Below are 13,580 nucleotides of genomic sequence, written 5' to 3'. Positions count from 1 at the left end.
AAGGAAATCCGTTTTCCTAGCCAGGGGAACTGAGACACATAACACCTGGAAAATCGCGTAACTCCCACCCCAATACTGCGCTTTAAGGAAACAGGCACACCAGGAGAATATATCCCACACCTGGCCGGGAGGGTCCCACGCCCACGGAGCCTCCCTCACTGCTAACACAGCCGTCTGCGGCGATCTATCCGCAAGGCAGCAGCGAGGCTGGGGGAGGGGCGCCCGCCATTGCTGAGGCTTAAGTAGGTAAACAAAGCCGCTGGGAAGCTCGAACTGGGTGGAGCTCACAGCAGCTCAAGGAAACCTGCCTGTCTCTGTAGACTCCACCTCTGGGGACAGCCCACAGCTGAGGTCCAATAGGGAAAGCAGCGGGGGCAGTGCAGAGGCGAACGACTCTGTCTGACAGCTTTGGGGAGAGCCGTGGATCTCCCAACGCGGAGGTTGAGATCCGAGAACGGACAGACTGCCTGCTCAGGTGGGTCCCTGACCCCTGAGTAGCCTAGCTGGGAGACATCCCCCACTAGGGGCAGTCTGACACCCCACACCTCACAGGGTGGAGTCATCCCTGAGAGGAAACTTCCAAAGGAAGAATCAGACAGGTACACTCGCTGCTCAGCAATATTCTATCTTTGGCAACCTCTGCTGCTGATACCCAGGCAAACAGGGTCTGGAGTGGACCTCAAGCAATCTCCAACAGACCAACAGACAGTCCTTCTGACTGTCAGACGGAAAACTATCAAACAGGAAGGACACCTATACCAAAACCCCATCAGTACGTCACCATCATCAAAGACCAGAGACAGATAAAACCACAAAGATGGGGAAAAAGCAGGGCAGAAAAGCTGGAAATTCAAAAAATAAGAGCGCATCTCCCCCTGCAAAGGAGCGCAGCCCATCGCCAGCAACGGATCAAAGCTGGTCAGAGAATGACTTTGACGAGATGAGAGAAGAAGGCTTCAGTCCATCAAACTTCTCAGAGCTAAAGGAGGAATTACGTACCCAGCGCAAAGAAACTAAAAATCTTGAAAAAAAAGTGGAAGAATTGACAGCTAGACTAATTAATGCAGAGAAGATCATAAACGAAATGACAGAGATGAAAACCATGACACGAGAAATACGTGACAAATGCACAAGCTTCAGTAACCGACTCGATCAACTGGAAGAAAGAGTATCAGCGATTGAGGATCAAATGAATGAAATGAAGCGAGAAGAGAAACCAAAAGAAAAAAGAAGAAAAAGAAATGAACAAAGCCTGCAAGAAGTATGGGATTATGTAAAAAGACCAAATCTACGTCTGATTGGGGTGCCTGAAAGTGAGGGGGAAAATGGAACCAAGTTGGAAAACACTCTTCAGGATATCATCCAGGAGAACTTCCCCAACCTAGTAGGGCAGGCCAACATTCAAATTCAGGAAATACAGAGAACGCCACAAAGATACTCCTCCAGAAGAGCAACTCCAAGACACATAATTGCCAGATTCACCAAAGTTGAAATGAAGGAAAAAATCTTAAGGGCAGCCAGAGAGAAAGGTCGGGTTACCCACAAAGGGAAGCCCATCAGACTAACAGCAGATCTCTCGGCAGAAACTCTACAAGCCAGAAGAGAGTGGGGGCCAATATTCAACGTTCTTAAAGAAAAGAATTTTAAACCCAGAATTTCATATCCAGCCAAACTAAGTTTCATCAGTGAAGGAGAAATAAAATCCTTTACAGATAAGCAAATGCTTAGAGATTTTGTCACCACCAGGCCTGCCTTACAAGAGACCCTGAAGGAAGCCCTAAACATGGAAAGGAACAACCGGTACCAGCCATTGCAAAAACATGCCAAAATGTAAAGACCATCGAGGCTAGGAAGAAACTGCATCAACTAATGAGCAAAATAACCAGTTAATATCATAATGACAGGATCAAGTTCACACATAACAATATTAACCTTAAATGTAAATGGACTAAATGCTCCAATTAAAAGACACAGACTGGCAAACTGGATCAAGAGTCAAGACCCATCAGTCTGCTGTATTCAGGAGACCCATCTCACATGCAGAGACATACATAGGCTCAAAATAAAGGGATGGAGAAAGATCTACCAAGCAAATGGAGAACAAAAAAAAGCAGGGGTTGCAATCCTAGTCTCTGATAAAACAGACTTTAAACCATCAAAGATCAAAAGAGACAAAGAAGGCCATTACATAATGGTAAAGGGATCAATTCAACAGGAAGAGCTAACTCTCCTAAATATATATGCACCCAATACAGGAGCACCCAGATTCATAAAGCAAGTCCTTAGAGACCTACAAAGAGACTTAGACTCCCATACAATAATAATGGGAGATTTCAACACTCCACTGTCAACATTAGACAGATCAACGAGACAGAAAGTTAACAAGGATATCCAGGAATTGAACTCATCTCTGCACCAAGCGGACCTAATAGACATCTATAGAACTCTCCACCCCAAATCAACAGAATATACATTCTTCTCAGCACCACATCGCACTTATTCCAAAATTGACCACATAATTGGAAGTAAAGCACTCCTCAGCAAATGTACAAGAACAGAAATTATAACAAACTGTCTCTCAGACCACAGTGCAATCAAACTAGAACTCAGGACTAAGAAACTCAATCAAAACCGCTCAACTACATGGAAACTGAATAACCTGCTCCTGAATGACTACTGGGTACATAACGAAATGAAAGCAGAAATAAAGATGTTCTTTGAAACCAATGAGAACAAAGATACAACATACCAGAATCTCTGGGACACATTTAAAGCAGTGTGTAGAGGGAAATTTATAGCACTAAATGCCCACAAGAGAAAGCAGGAAGATCTAAAATTGACACTTTAACATCACAATTAAAAGAACTAGAGAGGCAAGAGCAAACACATTCAAAAGCTAGCAGAAGGCAAGAAATAACTAAGATCAGAGCAGAACTGAAGGAGATAGAGTCACAAAAAACCCTCCAAAAAATCAATGAATCCAGGAGTTGGTTTTTTGAAAAGATCAACAAAATTGACAGACCGCTAGCAAGACTAATAAAGAAGAAAAGAGAGAGGAATCAAATAGACGCAATAAAAAATGATAAAGGGGATATCACCACCGACCCCACAGAAATACAAACAACCATCAGAGAATACTATAAATGCCTCTACGCAAATCGACTAGAAAATCTAGAAGAAATGGATAATTTCCTGGACACTTACACTCTCCCAAGACTGAACCAGGAAGAAGTTGAATCCCTGAATAGACCAATAACAGGCTCTGAAATTGAGGCAACAATTAATAGCCTACCCACGAAAAAAAGTCCAGGACCAGATGGATTCACAGCTGAATTCTACCAGAAGTACAAGGAGGAGCTGGTACCATTCCTTCTGAAACTATTCCAATCAATAGAAAAAGAGGGAATCCTCCCTAACTCATTTTATGAGGCCAACATCATCCTGATACCAAAGCCTGGCAGAGACACAACAAAAAGAGAGAATTTTAGACCAATATCCCTGATGAACATCGATGCAAAAATTCTCAATAAAATACTGGCAAACCGGATTCAGCAGCACATCAAAAAGCTTATCCACCATGATCAAGTGGGCTTCATCCCTGGGATGCAAGGCTGGTTCAACATTCGCAAATCAATAAACGTAATCCAGCATATAAACAGAACCAAAGACAAGAACCACATGATTATCTCAATAGATGCAGAAAAGGCTTTTGACAAAATTCAACAGCCCTTTATGCTAAAAACGCTCAATAAATTCGGTATTGATGGAACGTACCTCAAAATAATAAGAGCTATTTACGACAAACCCACAGCTAATATCATACTGAATGGGCAAAAACTGGAAAAATTCCCTTTGAAAACTGGCACAAGACAGGGATGCCCTCTCTCACCACTCCTATTCAACATAGTGTTGGAAGTTCTGGCTAGGGCAATCAGGCAAGAGAAAGAAATCAAGGGTATCCAGTTAGGAAAAGAAGAAGTCAAATTGTCCCTGTTTGCAGATGACATGATTGTATATTTAGAAAAACCCATCGTCTCAGCCCAAAATCTCCTTAAGCTGATAAGCAACTTCAGCAAAGTCTCAGGATACAAAATTAATGTGCAAAAATCACAAGCATTCTTATACACCAGTAACAGACAAGCAGAGAGCCAAGTCAGGAATGAACTTCCATTCACAATTGCTTCAAAGAGAATAAAATACCTAGGAATCCAGCTTACAAGGGATGTAAAGGACCTCTTCAAGGAGAACTACAAACCACTGCTCAGTGAAATCAAAGAGGACACAAACAAATGGAAGAACATACCATGCTCATGGATAGGAAGAATCAATATCGTGAAAATGGCCATACTGCCCAAGGTTATTTATAGATTCAATGCCATCCCCATCAAGCTACCAATGACTTTCTTCACAGAATTGGAAAAAACTGCTTTAAAGTTCATATGGAACCAAAAAAGAGCCCGCATTGCCAAGACAATCCTAGGTCAAAAGGACAAAGCTGGAGGCGTCACGCTACCTGACTTCAAACTATACTACAAGGCTACAGTAACCAAAACAGCATGGTACTGGTACCACAACAGAGAAATAGACCAGTGGAACAGAACAGAGTCCTCAGAAATAATACCACACATCTACAGCCATCTGATCTTTGACAAACCTGACAAAAACAAGAAATGGGGAAAGGATTCCCTATTTAATAAATGGTGCTGGGAAAATTGGCTAGCCACAAGTAGAAAGCTGAAACTGGATCCTTTCCTTACCCCTTATACGAAAATTAATTCAAGATGGATTAGAGACTTAAATGTTAGACCTAATACCATAAAAACCCTAGAAGAAAATCTAGGTAGTACCATTCAGGACATAGGCATGGGCAAGGACTTCATGTCTAAAACACCAAAAGCAACGGCAGCAAAAGCCAAAATTGACAAATGGGATCTCATTAAACTAAAGAGCTTTTGCACAGCAAAAGAAACTACCATCAGAGTGAACAGGCAACCTACAGAATGGGAGAAAATTTTTGCAACCTACTCATCTGACAAAGGGCTAATATCCGAATCTACAAAGAACTCAAACAAATATACAAGAAAAAAACAAACAACCCCATCAAAAAGTGGGGAAAGGATATGAACAGACATTTCTCAAAAGAAGACATCCATACAGCCAACAGACACATGAAAAAATGCTCGTCATCACTCGCCATCAGAGAAATGCAAATCAAAACCACAATGAGATACCATCTCACACCAGTTAGAATGGCAATCATTAAGAAGTCAGGAAACAATAGATGTTGGAGAGGATGTGGAGAAATAGGAACACTTTTACACTGTTGGTGGGATTGTAAACTAGTTCAACCATTATGGAAAACAGTATGGCGATTCCTCAAGGATCTAGAACTAGATGTACCATATGACCCAGCCATCCCACTACTGGGTATATACCCAAGGATTATAAATTACTCTACTACAAAGACACATGCACACGTATGTTTATTGCGGCACTATTCACAATAGCAAAGACTTGGAATCAACCCAAATGTCCATCTGTGACAGACTGGATTAAGAAAATGTGGCACATATACACCATGGAATACTATGCAGCCATCAAAAAGGATGAGTTTGCGTCCTGTGTAGGGACATGGATGCAGCTGGAAACCATCATTCTTAGCAAACTATCACAAGAAGAGAAAACCAAACACCGCATGTTCTCACTCATAGGTGGGAACTGAACAATGAGATCACTTGGACTGGGGAAGGGGAACATCACACACTGGGGCCTATCATGGGGAGGGGGGAGGAGGGAGGGATTGCATTGGGGAGTTATACATGATATAAACGTTATGCACATGTACCCTAGAACTTAAAGTATAATAAAAAATAAAAAAAGAAAAAAAAAAAGAAAAAAAAAATTAACTCTGGATTTATCTTGCTAACATGGCAAGTCGTTATATGCTTAATACAATTGAGATACACGATTTTGGTGAGTGGACAATATTTCTTGAAACAATATTTTTCACAGTACGTGAAATATAAGAGGTTGGGATAACACCAAATTAACCCTGAGGGAGACAGTCACTGATATGCTCATTATTTTATATGGGAAGCTGAGGAGAGTAAAGCTGAAGAATCCGATAGATAGACAGACAGGTCTCAAGCTGTGAACACATGTGTTTTCAAAGTCCATTTAAAATTGGTAGTTTCTAACTTTTCAGCACATTTTCCTATGATGATAATAGTGAATTCTCAATAATGTTAGCTATGGGCTAGGCCCTTTCTAAGTGCTTGTGTGAATTGTCTCATTTAATTCTTTCAAAAATCCTATGACTTAGATTATAGTTAACTTAATTTTGCAGAAGAATCTGAGGCCTGGAGATATTAAATTGTTCAAGGTTACACAGCTGGATGCCAAGCAGTCTGACTCTAGAACCTGTTTTCTTACCCACTTTGCACATACAGTTGATGGTATGAATCATAATTAGGTTCTGTTTTGATGATCTGTTACTGTATAACAATCTACCCTCTTCCCCCTGCACATTTTATTTTACTTACAATTTTATGGGTCAGAAATTTAAAAAGGGCACATCTGGGCATTTTACATTTGTCCTACCTGTTGTCAACTGAGGTAGCTAGACTGAGGCTGGGGGATTCACTTCCAGTGTGGCTCACATGGCTGGCAACTTGGTGTTGGCTGTCAGCTGAGAGCTGGATGGGGGCTGTTGGCCAGGGTCCTTGGTTCTTCTCTACAAGGGCCTTTCTGTGGGGCTGCTTAGGCTTCCTCACAGGATGGCGGCTGGATTCCAAGGGTGAGTGTTCCAAGAGATGTGAAGTGGAAGCTGCCAGTTTCTTTTTTTTTTTTTTTTTTTTTTTTGAGACGGAGTCTCGCTCTGTCGCCCAGGCTGGAGTGCAGTGGCCGGATCTCAGCTCACTGCAAGCTCCGCCTCCGGGTTTACGCCATTCTCTCGCCTCAGCCTCCCGAGTAGCTGGGACTACAGGCGCCCGCCATCTCGCCCGGCTAATTTTTTGTATATTTTAGTAGAGACGGGGTTTCACCGTGTTAGCCAGGATGGTCTCGATCTCCTGACCTCGTGATCCGCCCGTCTCGGCCTCCCAAAGTGCTGGGATTACAGGCTTGAGCCACCGCGCCCGGCCCAGTTTCTTATGGTCTGGGCCTGAAAAACTAGTACAGCGTTATTTCTGTTTGTCAAAATTGTGATAGAGGCCATTTAGATTCAAGGAGAGGTGGTCTACTTCTCAGTGGAAAGAGTGGCAAAGAATTCGCAGTCATCCTTAATCTACCACAGGTATGCCAAATAGACCATAGAAGTCCACTTATTTACCATGTGACCTAGATTAATGTTCCTCAAAACTCATGTTTAACCTCTTCCTCTATCAGTGTAGTTTTAATTTAAATCTTACTTTTTTTTTTTTTTTTTTTAGAGACAGGATGTTGCTCTGTTGTCCAGGCTGGAGTGCAGAGGTGTGATCATAGCTCACTGCAGCCTTGACCTCCTGGGTTCAAGCAATTCTCGTGCCTCAGCCTCCTGAGTAGCTGGGACAACAGGCGCTCACCACCATACTGGCTAATTTTTGTATATATGTATATATATATGTATATATATATTTTTGGGTAGAGATGGGGTTTCACCATGTTGCCTAGGCTGGTCTTGAACTCCTGGCCTCAAGCAATCTGCCAGCCTCAGCCTCCTAAAATGTTAGGATGACAGGTTTGAGCCACGGCACCTGGCCAAAATCTTAACTTTTAAAATATGTTTTCTTCCAACTCTTATGGTTTATGATTCTTTGAGACAAGTGTGCATTATTTTACAATATAAAATCCCTAGAACAGAGTTGGGATTCTAGGTATGTTTACCATTTTTCCTTTTGCTCTTTGCAACCATAAGATTTAACAACAATAAAGAATTAGGGCCAGGCGTGGTGGCTCATGCCTCTAATCTGAGCATTTGGGAGACTGAGGCAGGAGCAAAACCCGACTCTACAAAAAATATAAATATTAGCCAGGCATGGTGGTGTATGCCTGTAGTCCCAGCTACTAGAGAGGCTAAGGTGGGAGGATTGATTGAGCCTGGGAAGTTGAGGCTGCAGTGAGCCATGATTATGCCACTATACTCGAGTCTGGGTGCCTTAGTGAGATCCTGTCTCGGAAAAAAAAAAAAAAAATACAAAGAATAAAGAATTTGGCCAGGGACAGTGGTTCATGCCTGTAACCTCAGTGCTTTGGGAGGCTGAGGTGGAAGGGTCCCTGGATCCCAGGAGCTCCAGGCTGCAGTGAGCTCTGATTGGCCATAGCACTCCAGCCTGGGCAACAATGTAAGACCCTGTCTCTAAATAAATAAACAAATAAAACCCAAAAGAACAAAATGGATTGTTTCTAAGTGCAAATATTCTACTTTATTGGTTGGGCATGGTAGCTCGTGGCTGTAACCCTAGCACTTTGGGAGACTGAAGCAGGTGAATCATTTGAGGTCAGGAGTTCGAACCAAGCTGGCCAACATGGCAAAACCCCATTGCTACTAAAAATACAAAAATTAGCCAGGTATGGTGGTATATGCCTGTAATCTCAGCTACTTGGGAGGCTGAGGCAGGAGAATTACTTGAACCCAGGAGGTGGAGGTTGCAGTGAGCTGAGATCGTGCCCCTGCATTCCAGCCTGGGCGATGGAGTGAGACTCCATCTCAAAAACAAAAACAAAAAAACAAAAACAATAAAACCCAAATAGTCTACTTTATCTTTTACAACATAAACATTTCATTTTCCAAGTTGCATAGTAACATTTCGTTGTTTGTCATCAAACTCTGTATCTGTGGTCTCTTTAGTAGGGACAGGGGCTATGTCTGATTCATCCCTTATACTGAATTCCCAGAGTAAATACAGTAACCTCGGAAATAGTAGGCACTCAAAAATATTTCAGGAATGAAATTTAACAGGCGAGAAAACAACTTGAAAATCTAACGTGTTGATTCCTAACAAAGGAAAAAATGCATCAGGTGATGTGACAGTTTAATACATGTGTTTTTCACTTTAAATGTTTTAACACAATTATAAACCAGGGACACAAATCATCCTATTCTGATAAATTTAAAATATACAAAGTTAATATTAATGCACAGTTATGAGGATGTGTATCTACCAAGAGCTATTTATTGATACCTCAAAAAGTAAGACCTCTTTGTCTTTCTAGTGAAAATGTATTTTAATCTAATTGTCTGCCATCAGGCATTTTCCATTTAGCTAAAGTTAACACAAATATCAAATACTTGGCCTGAAGTACCATCTACTTACTTTGATTTAGAGCAGTCATGTCCAACTTGCGACCCTCAGGCCACATGCAGCCCAACATGGCTTTGAATACGGCCCAACACAAATTAGTAAACTTTCTTATAACATCATGAATTTTTTTGTGATTTTTATTTTTATTTTTTAGCTTATCATCTAGTATTAGTGTTAGTGTATTTTATGTATGGCCTAAGATAATTCTTCCAATGTGGCTCAGGGAAGCCAAAAGATTGGACACCCCTGATTTAGAGTTTCTCTTTTCATTTGGTCTTTTATTTCTTTCTCAGAAATAAAGAATAAATAAGACTGAACATGCAGAGCACTAGTTAGTTTGAACATTGGCCTTTTAGGTACCAAGCATACATTTGGACCTCCTTCTGCCACTCAAGGCCTATGAAATCATATTGTTAAGCTGCCTCATAAGACATCTAGGGGCCTCTGAATTTCTGGTCTGAGAGTTCTGGGATTATTAAATCTTGGCTAAGTTCAGAAATGCCACTCACTGTTCACATGTGGAGAAAAAGGTTTATAGAAATTATTTTCTTCAGCAGTAGATTAAAATATTTAATTAGAAAAAGCGAAATTTGTTTGTGTCCTCTTTTATTTCACTGAGCAGTGGTTTGTAGTTCTCCTTGAAGAGGTCCTTTACATCTCTTGTAAGCTGGATTCCTAGGTATTTTATTCTCTTTGAAGCAATTGTGAATGGAAGTTCATTCCTGATTTGGCTCTCTGCTTGTCTGTTACTGGTGTATAACTGCTTTAAAGTTCATATGGAACCAAAAAAGAGCCCGCATTGCCAAGACAATCCTAAGTCAAAAGGACAAAGCTGGAGGCGTCACGCTACCTGACTTCAAACTATACTACAAGGCTACAGTAACCAAAACAGCATGGTACTGGTACCAAAACAGAGATATAGACCGATGGAACAGAACAGAGTCCTCAGAAATAATACCACACATCTACAGCCATCTGATCTTTGACAAACCTGAGAGAAACAAGAAATGGGGAAAGGATTCCCTATTTAATAAATGGTGCTGGGAAAATTGGCTAGCCATAAGTAGAAAGCTGAAACTGGATCCTTTCCTTACCCCTTATACGAAGATTAATTCAAGATGGATTAGAGACTTAAATGTTAGACCTAATACCATAAAAACCCTAGAAGAAAATCTAGGTAGTACCATTCAGGACATAAGCATGGGCAAGGACTTCATGTCTAAAACACCAAAAGCAACGGCAGCAAAAGCCAAAATTGACAAATGGGATCTCATTAAACTAAAGAGCTTCTGCACAGCAAAAGAAACTACCATCAGAGTGAACAGGCAACCTACAGAATGGGAGAAAATTTTTGCAATCTACTCATCTGACAAAGGGCTAATATCCAGAATCTACAAAGAACTCAAACAAATATACAAGAAAAAAACAACCCCATCAAAAAGTGGGGAAAGGATATGAACAGACATTTCTCAAAAGAAGACATCCATACAGCCAACAGACACATGAAAAAATGCTCATCATCACTCACCATCAGAGAAATGCAAATCAAAACCACAATGAGATACCATCTCACACCAGTCAGAATGGCAATCATTAAGAAGTCAGGAAACAACAGGTGTTGGAGAGGATGTGGAGAAATAGGAACACTTTTACACTGTTGGTGGGATTGTAAACTAGTTCAACCATTATGGAAAACAGTATGGCGATTCCTCAAGGATCTAGAACTAGATGTACCGTATGACCCAGCCATCCCACTATTGGGTATATACCCAAAGGATTATAAATTACTCTACTACAAAGACACATGCACACATATGTTTACTGCGGCACTATTCACAATAGCAAAGACTTGGAATCAACCCAAATGTCCATCTGTGACAGACTGGATTAAGAAAATGTGGCATATATACACCATGGAATACTATGCAGCCATCAAAAAGGATGAGTTTGCGTCCTTTGTAGGGACATGGATGCAGCTGGAAACCATCATTCTTAGCAAACTGTCACAAGAAGAGAAAACCAAACACCGCATGTTCTCACTCATAGGTGGGAACTGAACAATGAGATCACTTGGACTGGGGAAGGGGAACATCACACACTGGGGCCTATCATGGGGAGTGGGGAGGAGGGAGGGATTGCATTGGGGAGTTATACATGATATAAATGAATTGATGGGTGCTGACGAGTTGATGGGTGCAGCACACCAACATGGCATAAGTATACATATGTAACAAACCTGCACGTTATGCACATGTACCCTAGAACTTAAAGTATAATAATAAAAAAAAAAAAGAAAAAGAAAAAGCGAAATCAAGGAAAAGAGGAGTAGACCACACTAATAATCTGCTATATAAAGATATGTTCTTAATCTTCAATGGAAACATTCTTATGTGAATAGCTAATCTTCAGGACATTGGCTCTCACAATTTTCGGTTGTGAATAATCCAAATTCATTGCTTCTCTTCCTATTAAAATTTGTCCTGTTTACATATGCACTCTAATTCTTGTTAGAGTGCATTGCCCCAGGTAGCAATTTAGCAAACCAATGAGTAGAAAGGAAGTGCCAAAGAAGAGTCTTAAATAAATGCGTTTGGCTACTTATTTTGTACTTTAGTAACAGCTCACAGACTAAAAAATTATAATTATTGGGTAAAAGTAAGTGTGGATATTTATTCTTTATAGATTTTATTAATGCTTGTGGTCTTTTCAATGACTGCTGTAATAAAGATTAGCCTTTCATAAGGATGAAGACCTATACAAAAGAAGGACTAACATTGAGAGCATAAGATGAGATTAAAAGATAAAAAATATGCATAGAAATTCGTACCCTTAAATATTTAAGGAAGATAGTCTGCAAATAAGTAAAAATCAGGTCTTTTAAATGATGATAAGGATAATGATATGGTGATAATGATGATATGGTGATGATGATGATACATAAAGGTAATGATAATGAAAACCAAAATCCATACTCTAGCACATACATTTGGAAAAGAAAATAAAATAAAGTAGAAGAATTCAGAAAGGTAACTAGTCTGAGTCAGCTTCTCACCTCCTTTACATACTTCCCCAACTCCAATCAGAACACTCCAGTACTGCAATGGGAAATGATGAACCAGGGCGTTTAAAAAACCTCACTTCTAATTTCATTAAGGCCGATTGCAAATGACTTATCTCAGGGAAATGAAGCACCTTCATCCCAGCCGTTTCAATGGGGGGTTGCATTTCAGAAGCACACACAAAAAATTATGAAAATGAGTATGCATGAAGGTTTAATAGCTAATTTTCCAAGTTGATTATCTTGGCCAGTTCATTGGGATGCTCTTGCTTCTTTGCTAATTTGTTTCATCCTTTTTATTGTCTCCTTTAAATAGCAATTACGGAAGATAGCACTCCATTTTGCCTCCTACTTGCCCTTTTGCTAAATCATGATTTCACCCTGTGCCAGATAGTTACGGGTGTATGAAGAGATGGCACTGGTGAAAGGCAGAGAGGGTGAACACACTTGACTCAAGTCTGAGGAATCCAGGAAAAAGTTGCCAAGATGAAAATGTGTGTGTGTGTGTGCGTGCCCACACATGCATGTGTAGTGAATACTTTAGAACAATTCCTCTATTCACATATTCAGAAGTGTAAAACATGCCTATTTGGAAGTACGGATTCACTTACATAGTGTCTATCAGTGTGCTGCAGCTATTTAAAAGCTAGCTGTCAACTTGGTAAGATATGGGAACCTTTCTATTTTGTACCTGCTGTTTTAAAACTACTGTATATATTTGTACATGTGGCAGGCATCTACTAAATGTTATAATGATTTTTTTTAGTATACTGTCATTAAAAGGCATTTATCAAGTGCTTGTTTTAATATAGCACTATCTTAGGTGAAAGAAAAGATGGCCTCCTTGATATGTAACACTCCACTGATAAAATTTGCAGTCTGTTCTTAAAACACTGTATTCTGATGAGGAAAGTACAAAAGGTCTCAACTTAACATGTATTGATTTTATACCTTTTTTGTAGACGAAGTAGGAAGAACAGTTTCTGTTCTCAGGCAGCTCTATTTGGGGGATAAAAATAGAATATGAAATAGAATGCAATAAACAAATTACATAGCTATACTTTTTGAAGTCCAGGACGGGCAGTGAGGTTAGGCTGTAAGACCTCTTAAGTTGTGAAAGCTTAGTTAAAGACAGGAGTTGACATGGTCAGGGTGTCAGCCAGTGGGGTTCTCTGTAGCCAGATGGCTTTGTTAATTTGCAAAATTCACAATAAAAGTCATCCATAGTCATTGCTCTCTTT

General features: G+C 40.3%; 1 long non-coding RNA gene across 1 annotated transcript in view; it reads left to right on the top strand.

Annotated features, from left to right (window-relative positions):
• LOC117069804 overlaps positions 1–13,580 on the top strand; it is a 102,336-nt gene that overhangs the window by 77,066 nt on the left and 11,690 nt on the right. The window lies entirely within an intron of this gene.

The sequence above is a fragment of the Trachypithecus francoisi genome, unplaced genomic scaffold (genome assembly GCF_009764315.1).
Source record: "Trachypithecus francoisi isolate TF-2019V2 unplaced genomic scaffold, Tfra_2.0 Lachesis_group3, whole genome shotgun sequence".
Lineage (NCBI taxonomy): Eukaryota > Metazoa > Chordata > Mammalia > Primates > Cercopithecidae > Trachypithecus > Trachypithecus francoisi.
The sequence above is the reverse complement of the archived record's forward strand: the minus strand, read 5'-3'. Positions and strand labels throughout refer to the sequence as shown.